Below are 27,993 nucleotides of genomic sequence, written 5' to 3'. Positions count from 1 at the left end.
ATGTCATTTAAGTCAATTAAGCCAAATGCCATGCGTTTGGCAAATGATTATTTTGTTCCTGGCACGATAAATCAACAGAAACTGTCTCTACCAACTGTGGGACCCAACTGTTAGCGCCACTTGGTGAAGAAGTTCTTTTATTTTGCCAGGTACTGAGTAACAGGCTTAAGAATATTCTCAACAAACTACATACATACCAAAGGAAAACAAGATCTTTACCAAACACAGTATTTAAAAGTTATCAATTATCAAATCATCTTGGTCCTGGAAGGGCCCTTGAAAATCTTCTAGTTCATGTTACCAACTTTTTTGCATTTGAATTATATTTCAAATAGACTTATACACAAAAACCCCTATATAAAATACAGATAAAAGCAGACAAACCCATATTGAAACCAGGATGGAGAGATGGGAGCCCCACCCATTCCCCCTAATTCTCAAGTTCCTTCTGCAATACAGGCATAGCTCAGAGATATTGGGGGTTGGGGGTGAGGTCTCAGACCGCCGCAATAAAGTGAGTTACACGAATATTTTGGTTTCCCAGCGCATATAAAAGTTATCTGTACACCATATACCACAGTCTGTTAAGTGTACAATAGTATTATGTCTAAAACAAAACCTAAACATACTTTAATTTAAAAGTAATTTATTGCTAAAAACAAAAATGCTGAGCCTTCAGCAAGTTGTAATATTTTTGTGGGTGGAGGGTCGTGCCTTGATGTTGAGGCTGCTGGCTGATCGGGGTGGTGGTTGCTGAAGGCTGGGGTGACAGTTTCTTAAAATAAGACAACAGTGAAGTTGGCTGCATTGATTGACCCTTCCTTTCAGGAACAATTTCTCTGTAGCAGCAATGCTGTTTGATGTTATCCACAGTAGAACTTCTTTCAAAATTGGAGTCAATCCTCTCAAACCCTACTGCTGCTTTATCAATTAAGTTTATGTAATATTCTAAATCCTTTGTTATCATTTTAAACTATCTTCACAGCATCTTTACCAGGAGTAGTTTCCCTCTCAAGAAACCACCTTCTTTGCTTATCCACGAGAAGCAACTCCTCATCCCATTCAAGTTTCATCATGAGATTGCAGTAATTCAGCTCCACTTCTAGTTCTCTCACTGTTTCCACCACATCTGCAGTTCCTTCCTCCACTGAAGCCTTGAACCCCTGAAAGTCATCCATTAAGGTTGGAACCAACTTCTTGCAAACTCCTGTCAATGTTGATATGTTGCCCTCTTCCCATGAACCACGGATGTTCTTAATGGCACCCAGAATTGGGACTCCTTTCCAGAAGGCTTTCAATTGACTTGATCCAATTGCCCAGACCCATCAGAGGAATCACTGTCTATGGTAGCTATAGCCTTATGAAATATATTTCTTAAATAATAAGACTTGAAAGTAGGAATTACTCCTTGACCCGTGGGCTGCAGAATGGATGTTGTGTTAGCAGTCATGAAAACAACATTAATCTCATTGTTCATCTCCATCAGAGCTCCTGGGTGACCAGATGCATTGTCAGTGAGCAGTAATTTTCTTTTTACCTTATTTATTTTTGGCTGCAAAAATAAAATTTTTTTTTAATTTAAAAAAAATTATTTATTTTTAGGTCTTCGTTGCTGTGTGCGGACTTTCTCTAGTTGCGGCAAGCAGGGGCTACTCTTTCTTGCAGTGCGCGGGCTTCTCTTGTTGTGGAGCACAGAATCTAGGTGTGCAGGCTTCAGTAGTTGTGGCACGCAGGCTCAGTAGTTGTGGCTCACGGGCTCTAGAGTGCAGGCTCAGTAGTTGTGGCACATGGGTTGCTCAGCAGCATGTGGAACCTTCCCGGATCAAGACTCGAACTGGTGTCCCCTGCATTAGCAGATGGACTCTTAACCACTGCACCACCAGGGAAGTCCAGCAGAAATATTTTGAAAGGAATCTCTTTTTCTGAGCGGTAGGTCTCAACAGTGGGCTGAAAATAGTCAGTAAACCATGTTATAAACAGATGTGTTGTCATCTAGGCTTCGCTGTTCCATTTACAGAGCACAGGCAGAGTAGTTTAGCATAATCCTAAGGGCCCTAGGATTTTCAGATGGAATGAGCATTGGCTTCAACTTAGAGTCACCAGATGCGTTAACTCCTAACAAGATGGTCGGTCTGTCCTGTGAAGCTTTGAAGCCAGGCACTGACTTCTCCTCTCCAGCTATGAAAGTCCTAGATGGCATCTTCTTCCAACAGAAGGCAGTTTCATCTACATCGAAAATCTGTTGCTTAGTGTAGCCACCTTCTTTTATGACCTTAGCTAGATCTTCTGGATAACTTGCTGAAGCTTCTCCATCAGCACCTGCTGCTTCGCCTGGCATTTTTATGTCATAGAGACGGCTTCTTTCCTTAAACCTCATGAACCAACCTCTGCTAGCTTCAGACTTTTCTTCTGCGGCTTCCTCATCTCTCTCAGCCTTCACAGAATTGAAGAGAGTTGGGGCCTTGATCTGGATGAGGCTTTGGCTTAGGGGAATGTTGTGGCTGGTTTGATCATCTAACCAGACACTGAAACTTTCTCCAAATCAGCAATAAGGCTGTTTTGCTTTCTTATCATTTGTGTGTTCACTGGAGGAGCACTTTCAATTTCCTTCAAGAACTTTTCCTTTGCACTCACAACTTGGCTGACGGGTGCAAGAGGCCCAGCTTTCAGCCTGTCTCAGCTTTTGACATGCCTTCCTCACTAAGCTTAATCATTTCTAGCTTTTGACTTAAAGTGAGAGATGTGCACCTCTTCCTTTCACTTGAACACTTAGAAGCTCTTGTAGGGTTATTAACTGGCTTAATTTCGATACTGTTGTATCTCAGGGAGGCTGAGAAGAGGGAGAGATGGGGAATGGCCGGTGGAGCAATCAGAACACACGCAACGTTTAACGATTCAGTTCCCGTCTTATACGGGCGAGGTTCGTGTTGCCCAAAACAATTACAATAGTAACATCAAAGATCACGGATCACAGATCACCGTAACAAATACAAAACTAATGAAAAGCTTGAAATATTGTGAGTTACCAAAATGTGACACAGACACATGAAGCAAGTAAAGGCTGTTGGAAAAATGACACCAACAGACTTGTTAGATACAGGGTTGTCACAAACCTTCGATTTGTAAACAACGCCACATCTGGGGCTTCCCTGTTAGCACAGTGGTTAAGAATCTGCCTGCCAATGCAGGGGACACGGGTTTGAACCCTGGTCCAGGAAGATCCCACATACCATGGAGCAACGAAGCCCGTGCGCCACAACTACTGAGCCTGTGCTCTAGAGCCCGCGAGCCACAACTACTGAGCCCACGAGCCACAACTACTGAAGCCTGGGAGCCTAGAGCCCGTGCTCCGCAACAAGAGAAGCCACCGCGATGTGAAGCCCGCACGCAGCAACGAAGAGCAGCCCCTACTCGCCGCAACTAGAGAAAGCCCGCACTCAGCAACAAAGACCCAACGCAGCCAAAAATGAATAAAATAAATTTATAAAAAAACAAAACAAAAACTCCACATCTGCAGGGAGCAATAAGGCAAAGCGCAGTAAAGTGAGGCCTGCCTGGACTCAAACTTTATTAAATACTTTCTAAATGCAACTCAAACTTTCCAATAAAGCTTGCCAAATTATATTAGTAATTACCACAGCTTTACTGAATCTGTTCTGGTTACTGGGAAATTTTTTTTCTTTCTGAATCTTCACTTCACTTTGAATAGGTTAAATTACCAAGTACCTGGATCTATACGTGAATTTTAGTACAATTAAAAGTAAAGTTCTGTGGTCAGAATTTGCAGTGGAGGCATTTTTGGCCCAGTCACGCCTCCATCTACGAGGCAATCTCTTAAGTTTCGAGCCCTGGGCTCAGATGCTTAGAGGCAACCCAGTTCCTTTACATACCGTAACTGCAGGGCCCTATTTTATGGTACATGTGACGCAGGTCAGGGATGTGTGGCATTATAAAACTAACTGGCCCACAACATGCGGATGAGTTTTTATGACCTCACGATAGAACAGCCTGAACTCGGGGGTGACGCCCAGGCCAAACAGCCCTTGAGGACTCACAGTTGCTTCCTAGTTGTTATTCTCTCAGAAGACTTGTTCATGGGTTTTAGAAGAAACCCACAGTTCTTTTTTTACATCTTTTTTGGAGTATAATTGCTTTACAATGGTGTGTTAGTTTCTGCTTTATAACAAAGTGAATCACTTATACATATACATATGTTCCCATATCTCTTCCCTCTTGCGTCTCCCTCCCTCCCACCCTCCCTATCCCACCCCTCCAGGCAGTCACAAAGCACCGAGCTGATCTCCCTGTGCTATGCGGCTGCTTCCCACTAGCTATCTACCTTACGTTTGCTAGTGTATATATGTTCTTTTTTAAACACCACAGTGACAAAAGTATATAATAAGCGTTCGGATAAGTTATGATCTCATTTCTTCTCCCAGATGGAGTAACTCATAGGAAATAAGGAAATTGCTGAGTAAGGGTTTAAAAAGCCTTGTGATAGAAGTCATTCTCTAAAGAGGAACTAAAATAAAACTGCTGTCCCCACACTCCCCGCCCTGCGGTAGGGAGGAGCCTTTGCCGGTGCTCTGATGCCATGCCCGGGACCCTCCTGTCGAAGGGAAGCCATGAGTGGCAGCCGCTGGCCCAGTTCAGTGGACTGGGAACTCTGTGTAGACAGGATGCCATGCTTCCTGGAGAATGGATCATAACTCAGTACCACACCAACATATTTAAACCCTAACACAGATTGGGAAGCTGTAAGACACAGACATCCTATGGGAGCGAACGAGCTCTCCAATGAGAAGCCAGGAGCACGGCCAGATATGGGGCTCCCTGTACCCCAAGACCCTTGATTTACTTACGACCCTGTCACTTTCTGCTCCATCCTTGGTGTTGTTTTAAATTAGGAAATTATCAGCTAAGGTTCAAAACCACAATTAGGAAGGATCTCTGTTTCCGTTTCCCTGATTTTTCTCACCCTTTTCCAGTTCAGCTATAGGTACTGAGTTCCTCACGTCTTCCGGGTGCACAAGGCACCCTGTCAGCACCCGCATGTCCACACCCTTGGAGAAGAGTACACCAAGCTCCCCGCCAGGCAGGCTCACCTCCTCTTAACCAGCATCGTCGCCGGATGGGGTCTGACCAGACACCATCTGTGCATCTCCAAATCGCCTTTGCCACCCACTGTGCATTTATTTCCATAACTGTAACTGTCACTCCTGATCTCTCCTTCTTCCCAGATCCTTTCAGACAACGTCTCCTAGGAACGGTCTTGAGAGTGGGGACCCCGACCTAACACGACCCCACTTCAGCGTGCCACGTACATGCCTTTCCCTTTGGACGTTCCTCCTGGAATATGATGATAGCACAGTCAAGAGGGCCAATCACAGCCCCTCAGATTCCGGCAACTCAATAATTCCTGAGCAGAGGGCTCTTTATCTCAATGAGCAAAAAGTGTTACTTGAAAATGGTATCACTGCACTTTCCTTAAATAGAGACATCTCCCTAAAAATTAGGTTTCTCAGAGAAATACAGTAATAGCACGCAAAGGCAGGGGCTTGTTAGCCCCAGAGCTCAGGGTGATGGGGCCGTTATCCCAGCCGCATCACTCCTCCTCCCTCCCGGGGATAAAATCCAGAGCTGATTTCCCTACTGTTCCTTCTCCCCTTATCCCCACGCTCCCCAAAACCCCAGATTTCCTGATTCCTGATTCCCTAAACTAGCGGTCTTCAGGATTTTGCACAAGCACCCCTTAGAAAATTTTTGAAAAACTAGTAGAGCATTGCAAACGGTTGAATTCCTAGGATAGTGTAATGACTGTCATTCAATGAAACTGTTACCCCGTTCTTTTTGACGTATCCAGTAGACTCGCAATGACCATATCCATTCGGTGGCCACCATCCTCCGAGCTGTCTGCTGTGACCAAGCAGACGGACCCCACGGAGGGACAGTTCTGCTGCAGCAGGCAAGGAGTGACCCTGAGCTGTCTCTTTTCAAAACACATGAACCAGGCCGTTAGAAATTTCACACCGTTACTTTAACTCCTTCAACTTCCAATTCCACTCCATTTACCCCAAAGGATTTCATCCTAAAGGAATATATTTTACGCTTGAAAGTTTTTATTCATCATCACTTCATTCTCCCCTGCAACAAAGATACGTATGTGAGTTAAAACAAGACACCCTGTGACCATGAGGTTCCAAGTGTTTTACACAGATACTGCAAATTCCTATTCATAATTTTAAACCTAAAAAGGAAACTTTTACCACTTCATGACAGAGCTCTTTTTTTTAATGTTTCCTCGACTAAATATGACTTCTTGCTGGACTGAAACCGGGTCCAGCACCATTTCCATTCTCTATTTTGTTTGCCAAGATGTAAGCACGAGAAGCCTTTTTCACACAGAGGCTCCAGCCACTGATTCCTGCAAAGTTCTATAGCAAAACTCACAGCGATCTTGCATCCCAAACCACTCTCAATGATCCACCGGACGACAATCTGAGAGGTCCTCCTCCAGTTTGGCGGAAGAGGAAGGACTCAGGACCACCTGACCTGCACCAGGACGTGTCCCCCAGTTCCTATAGGGTCATCTCTCTCCCCTCCCACCAGCATCCCAAGTGGCCCCCAGAGACGGGCGCCCTCTCTCCCCACAGGTCTTTGCAGGGGCCAGGGCAGTGGCTCTAGAGGACAGAGGTGGGACAAGAACACTGCGAGTGGGGCCTCTTGATCTCAGGACGAGTTTTAGGGAAAAAGGCAATTTAGGTCATATTGTGTGTTTCACTGTGTTCTGTCTGTAATGCCGGGTCCATGCAGACGTCTAACACACACACGTTCACACATAGGAGGGAGACTGTCCACCACAGTCACTAAGATGTCTGACTCAAGAATCCAAGTGGCATATGCTCGCCAAGGGAAACATCACGGGGGTTCCTGCCCACCTGTCTGTCATCGAGCTCTGATTCTCCAGCATCGGCATGTCTACCTGTGAAATGCGAAAACACACAGACCTTTTAGGAACAGTGCTTCCGAGAGAGAGGAAAAACGATAACACTGAATTTCAGGCCAATGTCATTTAAATAATGCTGGAGAATCCTATTACTTTTCAAACTTTTAAAATAAAATAGTGGTTTACATCATATTCAAGGTGCCCAAGTACCCAATTAATTACCTCCTCTTCCTTCTGAGACCCCCTTACGTGACTGCCAAGGACTCTAAGGAGAAGCAAATCTATAAACACGAAAGAAGCAGGTGCTGGAGAATCTGAGGGACTTGCTGAGTGGGCAGAGAAGAGGACTGAAGATGCAGAGCCGAAGAGGTGACAGAACAGGAGGGAGTGAGGATGCAAGCCCGGCCACCCCGCGGAGGCCCTGGGACCCCGGACGGGTCACTGGCGCAGAGAGAGAGACATGGTAAACGTCAGCGACTGTATCGTCCTCATACCCCTTCATACAAAATGCCCGCCGGCCTGCCCCGCCCACTCGTAAAATCGGAACTTCTTCGCTTCAAAACCAGAATTGATTTGCTCTAAATGAAGACCTGAATTCTGGGACTTAGAGCTTCTCCAGCACCTCGGCCAGCTTTCTGCCCAACCGTCCTGAAGAGAAGCCCACTTGGCGACACCTGCAAACACAGAGCCGGAGCCACAGTGACAGAATAGGCAAAAGGGACATTGCAAGGAATAGAGTGAAAAAAAGCAAATTAGTCTCCACAGAGACATCTGAGAAGATATTGGACCATGAAAAAAAGAAATAGCACAAAAAGAAGTCTTAGAAACTGAAAATAAAATTGAGATTAAAATTCTGATGGAAGTGTTAGAAGGCAATGTTGAGAAAATTTGCCAGAAAGTACTACAAAAATATAAAAGAGACTCAAAAGTATATAATGGAAAAGACACAGGACACTCTGAATCAATGTGAGGAAGGTCCTGCATACAAAGAAGAGGTTCAGAAAGAAAAAAGAGAAGAAAATAAAAGAAAGGAAAAAATAAACAACAGAAAAAACAGATGGTAAGAGATTATCAAGCAAATATTACATGAGAGTTTACAAAAGCCAAAGTCACATAATTCAAGACCAAAAGCATCCACGTAGCCCAGCATTTTGACTGAAAGGGGGGAAAACCTACACCCATGTATATCTTCATGAATCTTTAGAACACAAAGATAAAAAGAGAAAACTAAAACTGTCCAGAGAGGAGAAGTCAGTTATAGCAAAGGAACAAGAATTGGACGTTCCACACTAAATTACAATAAACAAAGGAAAAATGCCTTCAAAATTCTTAGACAAAATTATTTTGACCCTGGAATTCTATACCCAGACAAACTTTCACATATATGAGGGCAGCATTTCAGACAGGCAAGTTCAGAAAATTTACCTTCTACTCTTTTTTCTCAGGAAATTACTTGAAGATGTGTATCCACAAAAGGAGGGTAAAAATCGAGGCATAAAGACAAGAAATTTAAGGAACTCTAGGTCAAAGCAACCGAGAAATGAGAGTTAAAAGAGAGAGGCTGCACTTCCTGCCCAGAAAGCAGTTCGTTCTGAAAATCAGAACAAGCGTTCAGGAAGAAAACCTCCTGCAGGTCAGTCAGTTGATGGGGGGATCAAAAGGGGTGGTTATATCTTAGAAACATACATTATCCCTTGAGCATTTGGAGCAACTTTAAAAGGCAATGAAGAAGGAAAACACAAGAAAAGAAAACATCATTAGAAACTCCAGGAGCAAGAAGCTGTCTATTTCTCAAAAAGAAAACAATCAACGTGCACCAGTCGGCAGAGCCGTGGAAAATACCAGCGGTCGGAGGACAGTGCAAACACATACCTCTATTTTGTGTCTTCAGCCTATAGAAAAAGCAAGAAAATGAACTACAGTTTCTAAACAGAACGTAAATGGACTCAACCTTGACAAATGCTGGCTGGTGAAGTGAAATGAGAAAGTAAGTAAATTGAGAGTTGCTAATGTCTCCACATCACAGAATGGGTGTCAAGTGACACCACCAGAGCCCCTGGAATAAGAAAGAAGGTGGGGATTATCCATTAAATGTAAGGAGTCAGCAAAGAGAAGAAACTAAAAGGAGTAACTTGGTTATAGGGAGAGAAGGGGAAGACGTGGTAAATAGCGAATAACATCTAGAGTAGATTAACTAGGAGACATGGAAATCATCTGTGAAGGCACGAAAACACAGAAACAGTAAAAAGTGAGTTACACGGTGAAATTTCTGTCTGATACTATAATGATGGATACATGTCATTACACATTTGTCCAAACCCACAGAATGTCCAACCCCAGGAGCGAACCATGGACTCTGGGTGATAATGACGTGTCAGTGCAGGTTCATCAGTTGTGCACAGCCAGTGGGGGTGTTAATGATGGCGGGGACCGTGCGTGGTGGGGCAAGCGGTATACAGGAAATCTCTGCGCCTTCCTCTCGATGTTTCTGGGAACCAAAAACTGCTCTTAAAAAATAAAGTGTACTTAAAAACAAAAAACATCTAGTTACACCTGATTCTCCTGGGGCTTGGGCTGAAAGAGGTAGGTAAGACCCTACTGCTTTTGATTATAATCCTTCTGTACTGCTCGCCCATACTTAAGTACGTGCAAGTGTTACTTTAAGACATATGGAAAGATATAGATTGAAATGAAATAGTTTTAAAATCTTTATTATATAACAAACCTGAGAAGCAAGAATAAGGAGACAGAGCTGAGCTTTTCCTCCTAAAGGAAATTCTTCATTATCGTTTCAAAGCTTATACAGAAAGGAAAAACGTAGCCCTGAGTTTTTATTTGAAGGAAATACTAAGAAGGCTTCCAATACAGGCAACACCTGGTTAGATCATCCTGCCTTCTCTCCTCTCCCAGCACCCACCAGCCTCGGGCCAGAGCCACCCATTCACCCTGAACCGGCTTCAAAGACTCGGGCACTCACAGCTCCGACCTCTGGGCCCCTCATCTTTAGAGCAGATTGATGACAGAGAAACGGCCTGTGCTTTGCTTTTCTTGTGGGGTCCTGTCTGGTTGTGGTATCAGGGTGATGCTGCCGGCCTCAGAAGATGAGTTTGGAAGTGTTCCCACTACCTGCATTTTTTTGGAAGGTTTTAAGAAGACCTGGTTTAGTTTTTTCTTTGAATATATGGAAGAATTCAGCCATGAAGCCATCTGTTCCTGGGCTTTTCTTTGCTGGTAGGTTTTTGATTTTTGATTCAATCTCCTTATTGTTAATGGTCTATCAGGCTATTTCTTCTTGATTCAGTCCTGATAGATTGTATGTTTCTAAGAATTTATCCATTTTTTCTAGGTCATCCAACTTTTGGGCATAGAATTGTTTTAAAAAAATCCCTAACGGTCCTCTTATGTCTAGGCATCCGTCGTACCGTCTCCTCTTTCATTTCTGCTTTTACCTACTTGAGTCTCCCCTCTTTTACCTGCTGGTCTAGCTAAGGGCTCGTCAAAAGCAGCACCACCATCTTGGCGGCACCATGGACTCAGTCCCCACAGCACCTGCCCCCGTGGCTCAGGAGAGGACCAAGAACCCACACCATCTCTACACTGAGGTCTGAAAATAACGATCACAGTGTAAGTAACCTGGATAGAGTCTTGATGAACAATTAAACCTAAAGAACTACAGAGGAAGAGAAATTGATGTTTAACCTGAATAACCAGAATTATCTATTCCAATTCCATCCACTTAGGAGTGTGAAACCAGAGCCAGGTGAGGCCGATGAGGCTGTGCTCACATAATCTCGGCTGATTAGGGGAAAGGGCAACACTAAAACGAGCGAGGGGCTGGTAGGTATATTAGCCGTCAGCCGACACGTGCTAGTAAATACGCTCTACGTGGAAAGCGCAAGTCAACGTAACCATCACGCAGAAGAGGTGACTGATTTCAGCGCTTGGAAGACACCCAGCCGTCTTCAGTCCAGAGCCTCCAACCCCTCCACCCCCCCACGCCACACCCCGGATCTGAGGGCCGGCCCGTGGAGGCACGTGGATGCGCCAGCCGAGAGCAGCAGGCCTGTGCTGAGGTGTGGCTGAGGATGCACTTGGGAAAGAGCAGACCCCGCACAGCCCTGCAGGAGCCAGACCCGCCACGAGGTCAACCAGGGAAGCTAAGACAGCCCCGCCACGCTGTCCACTCGCTGTCTCCCTGATGGGCGTGAGGAAGTTAGGCTCATCCCATACCCAGCATCACACACCCCACAAAACCATCAAGATCAAAACCTGGAAGCACGTTTTTCGAAAGTTCCAAGTTAAACCTATGAACTTCAGATGCATCAGAGGACAAGCTGTTCTGTTATTTCTAATTTAACATAAATACAGAGAGCTTTTTTTATCAATAAAAATAAAAGATGTTCTAATCAAAAAAATCATAGAGAATGTTAGATTTTAAAAAGCCAGGTGCCGAGAAGCGGGGCAGCCGTCGGTGGGGAGCCTGGCCGAAGGAAGGGCCCGCATGTCAGTCCTGGCCCCCTGCCACCCTGGCCTGCCGCCCCCCAGGCCTCAGTAACCTCAATGTCACTTTGATCTTCACAGCTCCATGTGAGGTGAGAAATTATCTACATCCCCACTTCACTGATAAGTTACTGAAGCCCAGAGAGGCTAATGTCACGGTCAAGTGCACTCAGCCAGCTCTGGTCCTCACTCCCCGCCACCGCTTCAGGTGGTCACCGCTCCATGGTGACAACAGCAGAGCTGTAGGGTGCAGCCTCGAGGAAGCCTGGTGCACTGGTCCTGCTGGCCTAAAGCACAGAGAACAGATTCAGCCTCTGACCACACAGTGAACTCGACGCAGAGCCCCGGGGAGCTGCACACAGCTTCCCACCAGCCTCGGCACCGTCTAGATTCTGTGAAAAACATGAATCCAAAACGGGGAAATCAAAGACACACAGTCTTAACTCAAAGACATCTGATCTGAGATGCAGCAGTGCATGACTGTAAACGCCCCCGGCCGGGGGGCCACTCCACCCAGTGAGTCAGCATCGAGCAGCACGGGTGCCGAAGGAGGTGCGTCCAAGCTAGTCACGGGCCTCGTTCTTAGGAATCTTAGGAATCTGCCAGAATATCCCATCAGCCAGTAAAACACGGTGAGACAACTTTCAGAACATCATGCCTAAGACCCAGTGTGAAGTAAATCTCATGTACCTGCACCATTGCCAATACATAAAGGAAACTATTCTTTTAAAGAAAGCTCCTAGTGGGGTGTTTCCTAGTATATTTTTGTAAATCCAGCCAATCATTAGATGACAACTGGTTTTCTGGATTCAGGTATCTTATATAAGATGCCTTCTGAATGTTATGAGATGAAGAACTAACTACTAAAGGAAACCAAAAAGTAAAGAAATGGTCAGAGTTGAGGGAAGGAAGCATTTATAGGCGTCAGTTCCAAGAAGAAAGGGGTTTTGGAGTTAGACTGGAAAGAGGAACGGGCACAGACCAAGAAAGAAAAATAACACAAGAAACAGGCTGATAACGAATTCTCCAGGTGTGTGGTATGGCATGTGCAAAGGACCAGTGGCCGGCGACAGTAAGACAACAACAGGGGATTTGAGCAGCACTTTGGGGCAAATGTTCCATAAAGGCTCACGATGGAAATCCTCGGAAAGGGGACATTTTGCAGAAAGCCTTGAGAGCCAGAAAGGAGAAATCTGGATTTGACAAAAGGCAACAGAAAACAGCATGCAAAGAAGTGACATGATAAAAATGGCTTTAGAAAGATTATCCCAGCAGCTGTGTGTAGGATGGTTTCAAGCTGAGAGAGACTGGAGGCGGGTGGGGGGGGGGGAGTTCTGTAAGAACGTTCTCCTAATTCAAGTGCAGTGTGGCGAGGGTGCGGCCAGGCACAGCGCCCAGGGGACAGGAACAAGGAATTCTGGGCCCGTCCTCAGTTTCCCCATCTGTGAAATGTGAGCCTTCACCAGAGGACATGTCAACTGGAGCAGTTTTTGGTGCAACAATTTTCTGTTGTCCATGATCCAAGATGTCCAGGGGGGCTGGATGTGACTGGATTCAGGGAGAAGGGAACAAGTAAATTCCAACCTGCACGTCTAAACAGCAAGGCCTGGTTTGGCAAGTTAAAGTTCATGCATCTTTTTACTGTCTTAAAATTCTTTTAAATACATGAAACTGCATTCGTTCTAACTGAAAACAGATCAGAGACCTCTCCCAAGCAGGAGGTTAATGGTCTCCAACCCCAGGGGCTGGAACTGCACCTCCACTGGCTCAGGCCAGAAGCCTTGGTTAATCCTTGACGCTCCCTACACCCCTTTCCTCAGGCCTGGAAGACTCCCAGCTCTGCTCCTGATTCCTGTTTATTCTTCCCAGAACCAGAAATGCCACTTCTGCCCCCAGGCTCCAGGCTCCTGGCCATGGGTCAGAGGACCAGTATCTGGGCATAGCTGTCCTCAAAGCTGAATCAGAATCGTTAGCATGAAAATACTTTTAGTATATGATTGCTGTATATTTATTTAATATTTATCTCTCTCCACAGACTCTTATCCAGCATCGTCCTTCTCGTTTATTTACTAAAATATACATAATGGCGAGCACAGTTTTGGCACCTTGGGAGTTTACAAGAAAACACATCGAATGAATGAATTATTCATCAGTAATAAACACTAAATTAATGTCCTCGTTTGTATCCACCAGATATGCACCCTAAAGTTATTTTCCAAAGGATATATGATCAGCAAGTTTCTAGAAATTCACCCAGTTACCCAGATGATTACAAATTGCTGGGGTTACTTACCAGATGATTAAAAACATGTATCCTGGAGGGGACGGTGGGCACCCTTTCAATCCCCTCTGCTCTGAGCACAAATGATTCCTCCGAGGGGATGGAGGACGCTAACTGCACCCTTTCTAACCAGTTTCACCCCCTGCCCCAAAAGGCGCGGGCGCTCAGGATGGATGGGATGTGGGGAAGCCGCACCCCCCCAGTCTTCGTAGCTCTCGGGTCACCACCCTACTGGCCGTGCGGGTCCCTGACTTTTCAACCAGGGCTCTGTCCCTTCCTTCAAGGTTCAGCGAGGCCTGTCGGCGCAAAATCCAAGGAGCGCCGCTCAGTGGAATCGGGAAGATGAGCTGCAGCTGGATATGACGCAATGATGCAATCGCAGACGCCCTGCGGGTCGCCGTGAGCGCAGAGGGTCTGGAAGCATGGAGGCGTCTCCCCCAGCGGCTGCAGTGCTGGCTCAGAAACATGGAGGGACGCCCCTCGTGCCCCCCCCAGGACCACCCCTGGCGCCCCACAGGACCACCCCTGGCACCCCCGCAGGACCACCCCTCACGCCCCCCCCAGGACCACCCCTCGCACGCCCCCCAGGACCACCCCTCGTGCCCCCACCCAGGACCACCCCTCGCGCCCCCTCCAGGACCACCCCTCGCGCCCCCACCCAGGACCACCCCTCACGCCCCCCCAGGACCACCCCTCGCGCCCCCGCAGGACCAACCCTCACGCCCCCCCGGACCACCCCTCGCGCCCCCCCCGGACCACCCCTCGCGGCCCCCCCCGGACCACCCCTCACGTCCCCCCAGGACCACCCCTCGCGCCCCCCCAGGACCACTCCTCCCGCAGGAGTAACCGAAGCCAGCTCCCCCCTCCCACTCGGGAGCGGAGTCTCCCCCACGGGGAGGACGTGGCTGAGCAGGCAGGGTCCGCATCCTTCAAACAGCACGTGGAGGACACGTGGTGCTGCTTCCGTGAATCTCTGGGTCTCGAACGCCCACCTCCTGGCAGTTATACAGACCGGCCGTCACCCCTCACTTGCTATAGACCCTAAAACACACCCTGCGTTCTCTACACAACATTTTTTTAAAGACGTCAAGCAAAATAATGAGTCTTTACCTCGTTCTATTATCTTGGATCATGAGAGGACACACAAGCCTGTTTACGAAGCAGATACATCTCACCTGGTGCGCTGGTAAACGCTTTACACCTACGACATTGGAGCGGAGGAATAAAGAACTCAGAGAAGCTTCTGAGCTGGTGAACGTCTCGCCCTCCGGTTACGTCCTCCCTCTTCACTGTCTTTCCGGGTTCATTTACTGCCCGGGCACCTCCCACCTCCCCCGGCGGCCTCCCCGGGGACTTCTGACTCCCTGAGAATCTGTCCGTGATTTCCAAACACCTTTAGCGACACCTGGTATCTTAACAGAAACTCTAGACTCTTCTGTCCTAGAAGGAGATGTCATCCAGGCCTACTTAGGATTAAGCGGACTTCGTTCTTCCTAGGGATCAAATGCCCCTGATTCTTGACAGACAATGCTGAATTATAAAACAAATCGTGGCTACCTTAGCCCGGAAGTAACACTAAAGAAAAATGACAGGATTACAAACTTGCCCGTTGTCTCTCTTCCTCAGAAGGTGCATGTGTAAAGTTCAGGTTCTGGAGGCGAAGGAGGGATCCCGCCAGAGTAGCCACTGTCCTCGCTTCCCCAGGAATGACAAGGTCCGAGGCTATGCGGCTCCTGACGGCCTAAACCTTACGCCTGTGCCCCTCACTGCAAAGGCTTCCCAACTATTCAGGCCTCTGTTCTCACGTTTGCAAGAGAGAGATGATAATACTTGACCCAAATAAGCCAAAAGACTCTCTTCTCTGTACTCTGTGTGTTCTTTCAAGGTGGGGTTTAGGAGCAAACACTGGGTTCACCTGAGCTCCATGCCACAAAAATCAAGGGATGACCCTATCCTGGGCTAAGAGAATGCTATTTCTTAAGAAAAAAATAATAACATTAAGCTTGAAAAAAATAAGATGAAGCAGAAATTCAACACTTACTGTAAGAATGAAGAAAGGGAAAGGAATCCCAGAAAAAGCCTTATATATATATTTTTTTTTCCGGTACGCGGGCCTCTCACTGCTGTGGCCTCTCCCGTTGCGGAGCACAGGCTCCGGACGCACAGGCTCAGCGGTCATGGCTCACGGGCCCAGCCGCTCCGCGGCATGTGGGATCTTCCCGGACCAGGGCACAAACCTGTGTCCCCTGCATCAGCAGACGGACTCTCAACCACTGCGCCACCAGGGAAGCCCAAGCCTTATGTTTTTTAACATTATGATTCACCTCATTTAAAGTCTTCAGAAGAGCCAAGAATAAGAACCAGTAGGAAGAACAGAGGAGGAGAGGAAAGTGACCCTCCTCATGGATCATCAGGGCCGTGTCAGAAGCAACGCACCCACCTCAGGCAATTATGCCCCAATGGAAGAGGCCGGCCAGCGCACGAGGAACGAGGACCTTCTCGGTGACAGGCTGTCATGAGAGCGCATGGCTGGTGACACCTGTTTGCTGATGGGACAGGAAGCAGAAACTTTCACCTTCCCAAAGCCCCAAACAGCACAGGCCTGGAGACAGATATTTTGGAATAGAGCTATTTTCGATCTGGACACTTTTCAGACACTAAATTTAGCCTGCTTCAATTCTTTTTAAAAATGCTATCCCATTAAACCTTTGAAACAGGAAATCTACACTTATTATAAAGTTGGAACACAAGGTTCTCTGGTCAGCAAGCCCAGGAGGGACTGGGCGCCCAGCAACAAAATGCCACTGCAGGCGCATCTGCGAAGATTGAAGATGCAAACCGACAGAGGCCTTGAAAATCCAACACTGAAAATGTGTGGTATTTTTTAAATAATAACCCATTTGATAAGTTTTTTTAAAAGTGATGTTTTCATTTGCCTTTTTGTTACCATTAGTGAATTCTCAAATGCTTACCGACCCCTTCACCAATTTCTTGTTTTTTTCCCCATCCACTTTTATGCACACTTGAAAAACCTTTGCATATAAAGGAATTAGCCTGTTTTTCAGGATGAGAAGGACCACACTCCAGGCTCACCATGCAGCCTTATGGTGGGCAAAGAGAAGCTCCCACGAGCTCTGGTCGAATCTACTGACCCTTTCCTTTGCTGCTCTTTGCTTGTTTTCCTTTGTTGCCCTTACAAAGCCCTACCTGTGGCACAGTCGGCTGCCCTTTTCCCTGTACTTGGCGAGGTGGCAGCAAAATGAGCCTCGTATTCAACACTGGCGGGAGGCTCTGGTCACCAGCAGGTTCAAGGTTCATGGAATGTTCGCACCCACTGTATGGGGGTGTCACCACAGAAATCCCTGGAATCTACAAGCATGACCTCATTTGGAAAACAGGTCTTTTTCACCTGTGATGAAATTAAGAACCTTGACATGAGGAAAAAATCCTGGATTATCTGAGTGGGCCCTGGGTCCAATGACTAGTATCCTTAGGAGAGAGATTCGAGGTGGACAGAACGGGAGACACAGACGCAGAGGAGATGGCCCGTGAAGACAGGGCAGAGATGGGAGTGATGTGACCACAAGCCAAGGGAGCCGGGTCAGGCACCAGAAGCTGGAAGAGGCAGGAAGGATCTTTTCCTGGGCCCTCTGGAGGGAATGCAGCTCTGGAATGCCTTGATTTTGGGCTTCTCTTGTTTCCTGTAGTTTTAAGCCCCTGAGTTTGTGGTAATTTGTTATAGCAGCCCTAATACACTAGATACATCCATTAACCCAGTAATTCTGTTTCTAGGAATTTACTAGAGAAAAGTTACACTTTCAGGAAACATCAAAAAAGACATTAATCACAGCTCGGTTCTTTGTGACCACCTAGAGGGGTGGGATAGGGAGGGTGGGAGGGAGGGAGACGCAAGAGGGAAGAGATATGGGAACATATGTATAACTGATTCACTTTGTTATAAAGCAGAAACTAACACACCATTGTAAAGCAATTATACTCCAATAAAGATGTTACAAAAATAACAATAATAATCACAGATTAATGGCCAAAAATTTTTGCAAGCAACTTAAACATTCAGCAATAGGGGAATGGCTGAATAACACTGCATACTGGAATATTATACTTCAATTAAAATCAAACTGTCAAAGAATATTTTGAAAATTTGGGCAAGTTCTCAGAAAAGAATATAAAGTGAAAAAAAAAAAAAAAAACAACCCAGGACAGTTCCCAGTTTGGGTTTAAAAAATAAGAAGACACAACTGTAATTATTTCTAGGTCATGGAATTATTGGTGACTTCCAAGTCATCAATTTGTGCTTCTCTATAATTTCTAAATATTTAGCAGATTAGATGACCAGAAAAAAAAGAAAAGAAAAATGTATGAAAGCAGCCCAACCAGCCCCCAATTCACCACAGCTATGACAGAACAAAATATATCACAGGAGAGAAGAGTCTCCAAAAGTGGAATAAATATAACAAAGAGAAGATCTGGTAGCCAAGGAAATGCGTTACCGAGTCTGACAGTAAAGCACTGACCTCTGGGTTTTGCCTATTTTTGTTTCCCAGAAAAACACTGAATGCTTTCCAAAGCCTATCCTAACCCTAGAACAGAGAAAACCTGTAAAGGATGGGACGGCGGCTCAGAGGCAGAGCCAAGGAATGGGCTGTGCGCGTTGCCCACAATTAATAACCTGAGTCGTCTCTGCGCGTTGCCCGCAATTAATAACCTGAGTCGTCTCTGGGGACACTGCTAGATGTCTGACACCGTGGACCTTGATTTTACCCAATGTCCCTATGTGGGTGTCTCTTTTAAAAACATAAGCATGTTGTAGCATGACACAAGATACTATATCTCTCACCTTCCTCCCAGTTTGGACTCCAGTGCTCTACTGGGGAAAGGCCAGGCAAGGGTTTCCCCTTTGGGTCACGGGATAAGACTGCATATGTCTGCCTGGCCCACTGCCACCCCCAACCCCGGTGCCCCGCACGCCTCAGGCTGAAACGGAGCAGCCCCGGGATGCTTCACCTCTCAGAGCAAGGCAGGGACGAAGCGCTGAGGGATGGCCGGGGGACGCTTCCACACCCCTGCCGTGGGGCTCCTACCTTCCTGAAGCTTCTTCAGCCTCCCCTCAGCCGAGAGCTCGTCCAGGTCCTGCCAGTGGGGTCCGTCGTGGTAAAGTTAGCGGGACTTTGTTTCTGGGACTTGAGAACCCTGACACGTGAATTCCATCAGACGGTGGCCGTACTGACAACTGATCAAAGGTGGACTAGTTACAGCGGGTCTAGTGGGTCAGCAGAAGGTGTTTCTCTGTCCTATTCGCTTTACAACAGCTCTGCAATCCTTTACTGCACAGATGCATAAAGATTCCTTTAAGACATTATTAGATTACAGAAGTGTTATGTTGTGCCCCAGGCAATTTATAAATTCACAATAGCCGTGTAATAGACACTATGGGTAGATACCCAGACAGCCATCCCCCTCCTGATTTCTAAGGGAAATCAGCTTTTCCCCAGGGGTCACCCTCCTCTGCGTGGCCTCAGGGGCACCAGGCACAGCCTGAGGGGCGGCTTAAGATGAACCTAAACCCAGACAATGATCCCATCCTTCTCACCGTAACCGGTCAGGCATGACGGGATAGGAGATAAAGACTTCTGGAGACGTTCTAGGGAAGGTCTCTTCACTCCATAAATGAAACAAGGGAGGCTTCCCAAAACAGTCAGCTGATCACAAACCCTTTCCTCTTCTTTCCTGCCTTCCTTGAGGTGCGTGTAGCACATGACAGAGGCCAAGGAGACAGGAGCAGAAGTGGTGCATGTGCTCCCAGGCCACGCCCACGTGGTCCCCCAGCTCTTCCCTCTACTGATTGGATGAGGATGATGGTGGCAGAGCCACCAGACAGAAAGAGCCTGGTTACAGGGTGACCATTTGGGGGACCAAGAAAACCTGTCCTGATTTGACGTGAGAAGCCAACTTGTGCCACGTTACCCCACAAGTGCTTCAGAGGGTCTTTGATACAGCAACTATCGGACCCCACAGAGGGACACGCCCTCGACCTATGGGGAGCGCAGGCACGGGCCGTGCGAGGGCCCCAACGCCAAGCCTCCCAGGCCAGCTGCTCAGGGAACGGCACGGAGGGAGCAGCAAGGCTGGGCCTCAAGAGGGGACTCAGTCACGCGGGCGGCAGGTGTCGGGTGGTGCTGGGTGGCGCAGACTGCTCTGGGACGAGGCCTGGATCCTGAGCAAGGTGCTGATGCCACTGGGTGACAACCCCCTCCCCGCCCACCCCACCCCCCACCAGCTGCTGGGTCCTTCCAGACTTCCTGCTGTGTCCCCCGCACAGCAGCTTCAGGGAAGAGACAAGGGTGCTGTGCGTGCTGTTTGGTAACCTGGTTCCTTCACCTAACGGGATACGGACACCCCTCTGTAGTATTAAACATTTAATCTTCATCTTTTTAATGGCTGTGTATTTTTTTACGATGCTATATCATAATGAATTTATCCAATCTCCAGTTATTGCTATTTTCCAATATTTTACTGTGGAACAAAACTGGAGTGAACATCTGTTTAGCTGATTTCCTGTAAATTCATGATTATTCCCTTAGGATACGTTCCCAGAAGTGAAATTGCTGGGACTAGTTATATGCAAAAGAAGATTTTTTTTTTTTTTTAATGGAGTGCCTGCTGTGACTTTTAATAAAATACCATTGGAGAAACAAGCAAGTGGATGAATTGAAGACTAAGAATTACTGTTTGGTTGCTTTAAAGAGCTGCATAACCCATCTCTCACAACAAAAATCAAACTTTGAACCTAACCATAGTAATAATCTAGACGATTATGTTGTAGATGCGGGAATGCTATACAACGGTCACAGTGGAAGCTTGACGGTACAACATTCGACTGTTGATGAAAACGTCTAAATTATCTATAATATGGATTCATGATTAAGTTTTTAATAGAATCAGAAAACAGATATTCAGAAATGTATTTAGAAACTCTCAAAATATTACAAAGAATGTCAGAAAATGGAAATTATTTTTAAACAGCCAAAAGTTTCATAAAACAAGCAAATCCACTGACGTGCTTGTGAGGTGTCCTGTCTTGGTGAGACTCATGCAACTTGGAGAAGCAAGAGGTAAAGCCCGCCCGTAACTGAGGAACCTTTCTCGAGTGTGCGATGGGTCAGCTGCTTATGGATCTACGTATCCATTCGAACATGTATTGAGTGATACGATCTAAAATGCTACGGTGGGAATTGTGAGGTTGCCAAATCTGTCCGTTCCCTGTTTCTCCTGGCAGGAGGAGGAACAGGGTCTCCCCAGGAATGTCCCTAAGGCCCAGGGACCCCAGTGGCTGAGCCGTGGCATCCAGGGTCTGGGAACACGCAGTTCGAGGTCTGAGAGGATAAATAGGAGGAAAATGGAGAAAAGAAAAACCAGTGCTGGTGAGGGAGAGTCTTCACCACCAAGCAAGGGCAGTGGTGAGTCTGGTAAACACCACGGGGAACAGTGTGCCCTTCACGCGCCTGTCCATTCACAGCAGCACACAGGCAGGCCCGGGGCTGAGAAGGGCAGGCTGTCCTCCTGAAGGGCAAGACAAGCCGGGGGCTCCCCTTGGGGCGCGTGAGGGTCACCCCCATCGCAAGCGCACAGGGAAGGCACTGGGCCTTCCGATGGCATCAGGAGGAGCTGCTGAAATAGCTCCTGCGCCCCCGGGGGCTGGAGCTCTGCTCCCCGCCAGGCGGGGTGGATGGCGTGGAAGCGGGGACAGCAGCGACAATGCGTCTGCTCCAGGGGCCTTGTCTTAGGCTGAGACACTTGATTTACAATGAAAGCACAGTGGGAAATAAGATACATGTGACCTGAGAGATCTGAGTTTTCCCCGAGACACACAACTCGATCCCACATATAAATGCTACACTGAAGTAGACCGGGGGCGGTCCAGAGCTCAGAGCCCGTCTCCCGAATCCCCAGTTTCCCATCTGGTCACGGAGGGAACGCAGAAATACGAGGATAAGGTCACTGCACCTCTTACGGGTTGCCTGTGTATGTTTTGCTTTCCTCCAAAGTCTACTGTAATCATGAAAAACACTTCTGTGTTTGTATAACTGATGTATATGAAATAACCCAACCCCTCTATACAAAGTCAACCACGAGAGCATCTTTCACGATCCAGCACTTGGGAAAATCTTTTCTTCACTGTAAAGCGAGTATGCGACGTCCACCCCACAAGGGAACCAAGCGAGGGCCCGTGTCTTCTGGTTTTGTTGAGTTGGCTTCCAGGAAACTCCGACTCAAAACTGAGGCCCAGGGCTTCCCTGGTGGCGCAGTGGTTGAGAGTCCGCCTGCCGATGCAGGGGACGCGGGTTCGTGCCCCGGTCCGGGAGGATCCCACATGCCGCGGAGCGGCTGGGCCCGTGAGCCATGGCCACTGGGCCTGTGCGTCCGGAGCCTGTGCTCCGCAACGGGAGAGGCCACAACAGTGAGAGGCCCGCGTACCGCAAAAAAAAAAAAAAAAAAATTGAGGCCCAGAGGACTATGTTAACCCTTGTGGTTACCATATTTGTTTGCTCTGATTGCCTGTTTCTACTTTATTTCATTTCTTGGACCTTGTCCTTTTGTCAGTGAGTCAAAAAACTTTTTGGAAAGAGATGGCAAAACAGATATAAAAGAAAGTAAAAGAAGACTGGAAATAGTAAATACCTAGGTGTTATGGGGATTTGGAGAGTGGCTTCATTACGTGCAATGCAGGATGGCCCAAACTGGGCCCCAATTTCATTTCTTCATGATCAAAATAGTGGACACATGTTGGGCATCTACTATGTATGCTGTTCTAACTGCCTTACTCTCATCAATTCATTTAATCCTCCTGACAACACTACCCTGTTAATGTTGGATCCGTCCCTCCTTTAGTGATGAAGGCCAAAAATATAATGAGGGCAAATAAACGGCCGGTGCCACGCAGCCCCGCAGGCTGCCTGACTCCAGAACCCTCACCCTCACTCCTAATCACTACCTACGTGGCCAGTGTAAAAAGCTGCTGGCTGGCATCGTACAACACTAGTAGGACACATTTCCATTAGGCACAGGAGGATGATTTTACGTTGCTTGGCCTAAGATGTGTACTCCGTGGGTGCTAGGAGATCATTTCAATATTTTTTTCTTTTGTGCAGAGAACGGTGCATGTTTTTAAAGATAATGACCACTTAGGTTTACAAAGTTACTTTTTAACAAATTTTGCTACAATTTTATGCAAGGGCTGGTTTCAAGTACTTATTCCTTTTTAACAAAAATTACTTTTTTTTTTTCCTGTGGACACACACAAAAAGGCATACCAGACAAGTGTCACCGGATGATGGATAAATGTCACCCCGCAATGAGAGCTTTAAAGAGGAAATTTTTCGGGAAACTAAAAACCTTTACATCCCGTTGGGTGGTCAGGACAGAAACCCACGGCAATGACAGTTTCAAGCCCTACCTGAGCTGGACCTCAGTGACATCGTAGGACCAAGTGCGGCCGTCCACGGCCCTGCTGTCCACCCGTGGCCCGGCCCTGCCATCCTGGGTACTGGCTTCCCAGGATGGACAGGCCACCCCGCCCCAGGCTGCATGTGAGGGACCTACATCCTTTTAGATTTACCTCCTAAAGCGCTCCATTCTCGGCTGAGAGGAAACGCCGTGCTCTTCCCGGAGGGGGGATGGGGTCCTGACCTCCTTACGCAGCCAGGAGCCCGCCCCCAAACAGCCACACCCTAGAAGTGGGCTAGGCAGTCTCTCCGAAGAGAGCAGCGTGCAGGTATCCTGCAGGGCCAGGCAGCGTAGACCACAGAAGCCGTCTGCAGTCAGCCTGGTAAGTTCAGCTCCTTGGAGACCCCCCAAGACAGACGATGGTGCAAGAGCAAAGGTCAGGAGAAACTAACCGGGGACATTTCCCAGGAGATGCGTTCTCTCAAGACAAGCCGCAACTGAAGCTCCTTGCGGGAATGTCGGAACCTCCAGAAATGGGAGGCGCCCTTCCGGACTGAGGGTGAGGGCCCTCGAGGGCCCCGGAGCTAATGCCTGACGAGGCTTTTCACAGCGGGTGCGGCCAGGGCAGAGGCCCCGCCGAGAAAGGGACAACTGATCTTACACGCGGACGCCACTGCCTTGGCCCAGGAGGTTAACACCGGCTCCAAACCCGCTGTTTGTCACCGGTGTTAAGCCCTGGAAAGGAAGGGTGCTGTAAAGGTAAAGGCTCTCCTAACGGCAGATGCAGGATTTAGGGGGGAATCTGCACCCCCCAACCATACCCGTCGACGCCAAAGCCCACATGCTTAGCTCCCCGTAAACGAGAGTGTCTGCCATGAATAAACTGGAAGCTACCGTGCTCAGTCTTTGTGACACACATGCCCAGAAGACAACGACACCTACTTTAAAAGCTGGCGATCTGCTGGAAATATGGTTCCATGATAAAAACAACTTGTATGTAAAGCTGTGGTTGATCAGAATGATTTTTAACTGCAGAGAATGCTTTGCCCGCTAACTTCCTGTTGGGTGGCCCATAATTCTTTTATAACCAACATGCTGCCAATGTTTTAAATATGACTCCCATCTGGCCAAAATGATGAATCATAGTTATTTTTATTGTATCCAGTGAATGACCATGGCATATCCATTCCAAGGGTCAATAAATAATACATTTAATTAATTTCCCTTTAAAATCTATGATCAAAGTGTATATTACTCAACTCCTTGAGTGACTGAGAAATCATGAAGTTTTTCCTCAAATATAAAAGAATTACAGCATTTCTTCAGTTTCATCATGTAGGCACACGATGGAAGACACTCTGCTAAAAACACAGATAACAAATCCTCTAACAAGCTTTAAAATGTTAGAATTTAGTTTCAGAATTGGTTGGATTCTGGGTATCCGAAATCTAACGTGATTTAAATTGTGCAAAGTGCTTTTTCACTTTTAGTATTTAATGTGAAATTTCCACCAATTTCAAAAATGAAGTAGACAAAAATAGGAGAAGCAATAGACTGCCATAGGAGGACACATTTATGTCACTGGGGAGAAATCATGCAAAGCAATCTGAATTCTATAGAAATAAGATATATTGTTATTAATTCGCCTACAACACAAGAAACCTAAGGCACAAACACATTGGTGAATAAGTACACGTTTACTTCTATCTCCAGCCACTTTGGATAGTTATACTGTAAGTGGAAGGAAAGGGAATAAATGATTACCAACATGGAAAGTCAAATAGGACAGAATGCATATAGAAAACATCTTTGTGGTGAGAAAACTTAAATTCCTTCAACACTTTGGATTATTTATGTAGAATTCATTTTGCGCTTTAACCTAAAATGTAATCTGCAGATATGACATGATAGATCGCTCGGGTAAGTCATCCAATGCTTATCGATTTCTTAACCAAGAACAGAGGAAATTAGGGACAGGAGGGCACGAGGGGGCAGGAGGGGCTCGCAGACACAAAGCAGGCCTCCCTTGATGGGGGATCACAGAGGAGAAACCCCCCCATTGATGGAACTCCTGACCTGGGACGGGACTCGAGAGTGCTGGTGGGAAGGGGCTGCGAGCTTCAGGACAGGACTATTTCTTTTTACTGTTTTCATTCACTGGGTCCATACCTCTCCCAGCCCAGATGTGCCTGAGCAGAGAGTGTTCCCCACAGCCTGCTGGTCCTGCTTCCAGATGTGGGGTATAAAATATTCTAATTTGTTCCCTTCCAAGCAATGAGAAAGTCACACCATCTAAAAGGAAGTGGTACACACACTCTACAATTACTATCAGAGCTAAATCTGTGAGTCACCCAGCCACCTGCACAAGACAATTTGGCTACTGGAAAATCCTGATTAATGACATTTTTTTTTAAACACCAGAGTAACAGCTTGACCTGCCAAGAATTACCATTTTTTTCATAATTTCACCATTTTTTGCCTTGGTTACCTATTACCTTTTGCGGAGAGTGTAAAGGAAGTAAAATGAAAATGGTGTTGTAACGCACATTAACCTCAAATCCAAATGTTGTTCCTTCCAAGGTGTCGGGGGAGGGGAGATGGCTCTGTGGTGTCGGCTTTGAAACAGAGAAAGAGTCCTTTTGGACGAGGCTGTGGGCTCTCTCAGGCCATGCTGAGATGCCAGGGGGGTTTCTAATAACTAATACAATCGATTCTCATCTGCAAGCAGGAGTCCTCCTTAAGTCATAGATCACCAAGCCCGCGAGTTCCAATCAGACACACTGTCCAAGAGGACACACGAGCTGGTTACCGTGAGCAAAGCCCCAAGACCCCCGGCGCTGAGGCCCCTGGGGAAAGTCCTAGGCTGAAGTCCTCCTCAGATGGCAGAATAAGCAGGTGCGCTTTACATTTCCGGCTCCAAAACCACCCACAGCCCGTGCTGGCAGAATTAATCACAGGAAGGACTCGCTGCCGATCGCTTTATTTTTGATCGATCCGAGCCAGCCGCGCCGGCAAGTCCCGAATTCCGAATCCGGAGCCCGGCCGAGTCGCCATTCACCGGGGAAGCGACACCCAGGCGGCCGGACCACGTTCCGGCGAAGCGCGGACGCCGGAGAAGCAGCTCCCGAGTTTCCGACGCAGGTCGCCCCCCGGAGCTAGTTCTCGCCGCTCTCCGCCGGCGAACCCGCGGGCCCCCACCCCACCCCCGACTCTTCGCCCAGCCCCCGCCGGGTCCCGTCCACTCTGCTCCGCGTCTCTCGGCGCCGCACGCGGGAGCCGGGGGCCGGGCGCCGGGCACCCAGCTGGCCCGCCAGGCGGCCCCCGTGCCTGCCGCTCCCGCCCCTCGCCGCCCAGGCTGTAATAATGACAGCCTCCTTATTTCTCCTGCTACCGTTAGCGAGCGAGCCCAGAACGGCAACAGCCGCTGCCGGGGGAGGCTTGGTTACAGAATCCTGCGCCGGGTAGCGGCTCGCTTAGCAACCGCCCCGAAAAAGCCCCCGCGCTCCGCTCCCACTCGTAGAGCCGGAGGCCGCCCTCCCGACGCGCTCCTCCAGCCACCCCCGGGCGCCGCGCCCCGGCGCCAGTGACCCCTCCCGCCACCCGGCCGCGCGCCCCCTGCGCCCCCCGCGCGGAGCCCGGGCTCCCGGCGCCTTCCACGCGTTCCCAGGGGCGGTCGGCGTCCTGCGCCGGGCGGGGGGAGGGGGCGCAGTTTGCTTCCTGCCGCCCCCATCCCCTCGCGGTGCCCAGCCGGAGCCCGGCGCGCAGCCCCTCGCCCGCCGGCGCTTCCTCCCGGGTCTCCGCGGGTCCCCCAGCTTGCCGGGCCGAGCGGAGAATGTCACCCCTCCGCGACGCCCCGCTCTGCGCCCGCTCCCGCGCGCCCTGCAGCTCAGGGTGAGGGGACCCAGTACACAGGCTGCCCCGGGGTCCCCGCCCCTCACCCAGCCGCCCTCGCGGGGCCCCAGAGGTCCGTCCCGCCGGGCAGCCTTCTCCCCCGCAACCCCCGACGGTTCTCGCGCCCCTAGCCCAGTCCCCGCGCGGCTCCGGTCCCGGTGGCTCGCACCTTCCTCAGCGTAGACATCCTCGGGTGCTCCAGTTCAGCAGGTGCGGGGCGACATGGCCCGTCCGCCCGTCAGTTCGCCAGCCCGCGCGTCCCCTCCACTGCCGCCGCTCCAACCCGCTGGAGCCCAGCGCACGGTCGGTCCTCACGGCCGGCGCCTGCGCACTGGGCGCCCGGGGAGGCACCGGCGCACGGGGGGGCGGCCGGCGCGCGGCAGCATCTGGAGAGGGGCCGGGCCCGCGCCTGGGGGAGCGCCAGGCCTCTGCGCCGCGACCCCGGCCCGCGCTTGCGGCCCGGCCGCCTGGCGCGCCTCGCGCGCACGGCCCGGGGAGCGCGCGCACCGCCCGCCCAGCCAACTGTTGCGCGGGGAGCGGCGGGTCACGCGGGGACGGCGGGGGACAGGAGGCGCCCGAGTGGCTCCCGGGGCCAGCGGCCTCACCGCTGCACGCGGAGCAGGTGCTCCCGGCGCTGGAAAGTCAGCCCGCGCGTCCGACACGCACCCCGACACCTGGCACAGCGCGGCCCGCTAGGGAGCGGTAGGGGAGACACGCGGGCGCATCGTGCGAGGGATTCGTGGACGCGGTAAAGTCTCCCCATACCCGGGACGCTCACGCGGCACAGAGGACGCGGAGAGATGTGTATCCTACATGTTGGCAAGGGTATCGATGGGCTGCCCCTCCTGCTACCTAAACCGAGCCTCCACCTTTCCATGCGCGCTCCTCCCCGTAGAGAAACATGCCGCCG

General features: G+C 48.9%; 1 protein-coding gene across 1 annotated transcript in view; it reads right to left on the bottom strand.

Moving 5' to 3' along the window:
* DLGAP2 (DLG associated protein 2) overlaps positions 1–27,600 on the bottom strand; it is a 718,648-nt gene extending 691,048 nt beyond the window's left edge. Inside the window, exon 1 of the mRNA XM_079909047.1 lies at positions 27,253–27,600. The gene's annotated coding sequence lies outside the window, so the exon portion shown is untranslated. The remainder of the gene's footprint in view (positions 1–27,252) is intronic.
* Positions 27,601–27,993: the final 393 nt, after the last annotated feature.

This window comes from Stenella coeruleoalba (genome assembly GCF_951394435.1).
Source record: "Stenella coeruleoalba genome assembly, chromosome: 21".
Classification (NCBI taxonomy): Eukaryota; Metazoa; Chordata; class Mammalia; order Artiodactyla; family Delphinidae; genus Stenella; species Stenella coeruleoalba.
This window is presented reverse-complemented; position numbering and strand designations above follow the sequence as displayed.